The sequence below is a fragment of the Pseudophryne corroboree genome, chromosome 3 (genome assembly GCF_028390025.1).
Source record: "Pseudophryne corroboree isolate aPseCor3 chromosome 3, aPseCor3.hap2, whole genome shotgun sequence".
Lineage (NCBI taxonomy): Eukaryota > Metazoa > Chordata > Amphibia > Anura > Myobatrachidae > Pseudophryne > Pseudophryne corroboree.
The window spans coordinates 258880704-258884506 of NC_086446.1; the positions used below are offsets into that span (position 1 = coordinate 258880704).

The following is a 3803-nucleotide window of genomic DNA, read 5'->3' on the forward strand; positions in this document are numbered from 1 at the left end:
GCATGCTTACATTAGCCAGCAGGAGACATCTATTTACACAAAACGCTTCCTGCAGCATTTTCATATATATTCGTACAGCAACTACGTCGAAAGATGCAACTGATGTACGAACTACGTCCATCTCAGGCTTTTGTGGAGAATTTCAGTCAGCCAGTCACAGAGTTCAGTGCATGACATCATTCAGAGATATACAGTAACAAAGGAGCTGATATGGGGGGTCATTCCGAGTTGATTCGGTCGCTAGCAGTTTTTAGCAGCCATGCAAACGCTATGTCGCTGCCCACTGGGAGTATATTTTAGATTAGCAGAAGTGCAAACATTTCTATCGCAGAGCGCCTGCAAAAATGTTTTGTGTCGTTTCAGAGTAGCTCAAAACCTACTCAGCGCTTGTGATCACTTCAGACCATTCAGTTCCGGATTTGACGTCACACACCAGCCCAGTGTTCACCCAGCCATGCCTGCGTTTTCCCTGGCACGCCTGCGTTTTTCCGAACACTCCCTGAAAACGGTCAGTTGACAACCCGAAACGCCCACTTCATGTCAATCACTCTGCGGCAACCAGTGCGACTGAAATGCATCGCTAGGCCCTGTGCAAAACTGCATTGTTCGTTGTGCCCATACGTCGCACGTGCACATTGCGCCGCATACGCATGTGCAGAACTACTGTTTTTTAGCCTGATCGCTGCGCTGCGAACAAATGCAGCTAGCGATCAATGACCACCATTGGGTTGGGAACAAAGCAAAGCAAAAAAAAGCAAGTAACCTTGGCCCTGATTTAGAGATGGATGCAGTTGATAAAACACGTTAGGAGCTATGAGGAGCAAACTTCACTTGTGCAGACCAGAGGAAACCCTTACTGTGTACGCATAGAAAACAGTGCGATAGAGATGCCCCACAGAAATCTAAATCTTTCTGCACATGTGCGCACATGTATGCACATGCCCTACCGGCAGTGCTTCATGGTTTTGCCAAGATGCTTTGCTTCCAAATCAGCTGTTATTTCTGATTCAAGTCTAGCTAATCTTCTGAATCTTACAATAATTACTTTGTACATGTAAACCTGACACAATGGTTGCTTATGGGTAGCAAATAATAGGATTTTAAATACCTACCGGTAAATCCTTTTCTCGTAGTCCATAAGGGATATTGGGGTTATATTAGTACGATGGGGTATAGACGGGTCCAAAGGAGCAAGTGCACTTTAAATTTCTTCAACTGGGTGTGCTGGCTCCTCTCCTCTATGCCTCCTCCTACAGCTCAGTTATAGGTAAATAGTGCCTGAAGGAGAATGACATACTTGAGAGAAGGAACAACAACAAAAAAGTGTGGTGAGATTTTCACACCAGCACACCAAACCATAACTTAGCCAGCAACATCTGGCAACAATAACAGCAACAGCTGAACAGGAACACATAACATAGAACCTGCAGAAAGTCACCACAAAGAAGCGGATGCCCAATATCCATTATGGACTACGAGAAAAGGATTTACCGGTAGGTATTTAAAATTCTATTTTCTCTAGCATCCATAAGGGATATTGGGGACAGATTAGTACGATGGAGATGTCCCAAAGCTTCCAGAATGGGCGGGAACGTGCAGAGACATCTGCAGCTCCACCTGCCCAAACTGGGTATCCTCTTTGGTCAGGGTATCGAAACCTGTAGAACTTCACATAGGTGTTCTTCCACGACCAGGTAGCAGCTCGACATAGTTGCAGAGCCGAGACTCCATGGGCAGCCGCCCAGGAAGAGCCCACCGATCTTGTAGAGTGGGACTTCAGAGACTGTGGAACAGGTAGGGCTGCCGACGCATAGGCCTGTTGGAGAGTAAGCCTAAGCTAACGAGCAATGGACTGCTTAGAAGCAGGGCAACCCTTTTTCCGCACATGTTAGAGCATGAACAAGGAATCCGTCTTTCTGATCCGAGCTGTCCTTTTAATATAAATTTTCAAGGCTTGCACAGCATCCAAAGCCTTTGGAGGAGCAGAAGAATCAGAACTTGACGGAATCACGATAGGTTGATTCAAATGAAACGCGGAGACCACCTTCGGCAGGAACTGCTGTCTAGTCAGGAGCTCTGCTCTGTTCTCGTAAAAGACCAAGGGGGTCATTCCAAGTTGATCGCTAGCTGCTTTCGTTCGCTGTGCAGCGATCAGGCAAAAAAATGGCACTTCTGCGCATGCATATGCGGTGCAATGCGCACGCGCATCGTACTATTACAATGGACGTTGTAGTTTCACACAAGGTCTAGCGAAGCTTTTCAGTCACACTGCTGGCCGCAGAGTGATTGACAGGAAGAGAGCGTTTCTGGGTGTCAACTGACCGTTTTCAGGGAGTGTTCGAAAAAACACAGGCGTGCCAGGAAAAAACGCAGGCGTGGCTGGGCGAACGCAGGGCGTGTTCGTGACGTCAAAACAGGAACTGAACAGTCTGAAGTGATCGCAAGCGCTGAGTAGGTCTGAGGCTAAAAACACAGGTTGTTGATCTTGCACCGAGATAGATTCAAAAATACAAGGAATTATATAGAAGCCAGAAATGGACAATCATATATTGGAAATCCTTATCTGTCCGTATGGCGGTGCGCCCAGGGTCATAAAAATGAAGTATATGTATATCTACAAAGAGAAAAAGTATGACACTAGTTTGGGCGCACTCTTATTTTTGTTTTCTTTTAAATTATGATCAAATAAACAATAATAATGACATCTTAAGCTTGTACTATACACCTCCTTAGAAATCCCAAAACTGTATATATGCTGCACGTATGACCATATATGAAAATGGTATCAGGGAGGAACACCAATGGATGTTTACAAGATAATGTGTGGAATGTTCAGATCCTTAATTATATCTGGATAATTGCATAATGGAGGGTGGCTACATCACAAGCAACCTCCGTCTGCCAAGGATCTGTACAAACTTAGTTTGTATTGATACAACCCTAGATAGGGTAGAATTAGTGAATGGGAGAGCCCACACACTGTATGCTGATATCTAGTAGTGATCCACGGTCTTAGATTGATAAATTTATTAGGAAAAATTAGTTGGAATCAGTAAAGTAGTGATACTGCTGTTGGCGTTATTGCCCTTGGTAGATCTTCCTACTTCACCGGGTATTCCCTAGTGGTCACCCGTCTAGGTACTGACCCAGCCCACCTCCGTTTAGCTTCCAAGATCGGACGAGATTGGGCGTGAACGGAGGGGTATGGTCGTAGAGAGAAATTGCCCTACATCGCCAATGAGAGTGCACCGAAGCGGAAGGATGGATTCCTTCTCGGGAAAAGAATGTTTATAAGAATGTATAGATAATAAGATGTGAATCTGCTGTCCACGTTAGACTGGCGGGACGTGTCCCGTAGTGGACTAGTCCGCCTGAATCGTGGATGAGAGTTCACGGAAGGAAGAGAAGTGGGAATGAAGGAAAAGAATTACACAGTTATATAAGACACATATATGGACATTCTCAATTTCCTCCGTACACCTATCGGATTTCAATTAGATATGCGTCTTGGATAAGCAGTATCGTACTGATGATATAATAATGAAGAAAAGCATAAGATGCCGTGAGATAAACACACTAAATATTCCTTTGTGACAGTGGAAAAGTAGGAATTTGTTTTGAACAGTGGTGGGCACACGGTATTTGCCTAGAAAATGTGTGTATTTTTTTGTTTAAAAGGTAAATATACCTACAGAGGTCTTGCAGAAAAATAATAAATTGTTTAATTGTTTGTATAACAATACCTATGAGAGAGTATTGAAAATGGTGTTACTGCCAGTTAGAAAAATCCTCTGTTTCTGAAA

The 3803-nt window shown here is 44.2% G+C and overlaps 1 pseudogene; it reads right to left on the bottom strand.

Moving 5' to 3' along the window:
- Positions 1 to 3097: 3097 nt before the first annotated feature.
- On the bottom strand, positions 3098 to 3216 carry LOC134897091 (5S ribosomal RNA; annotated as a pseudogene).
- Between the last annotated feature and the right edge of the window lie 587 nt (positions 3217 to 3803).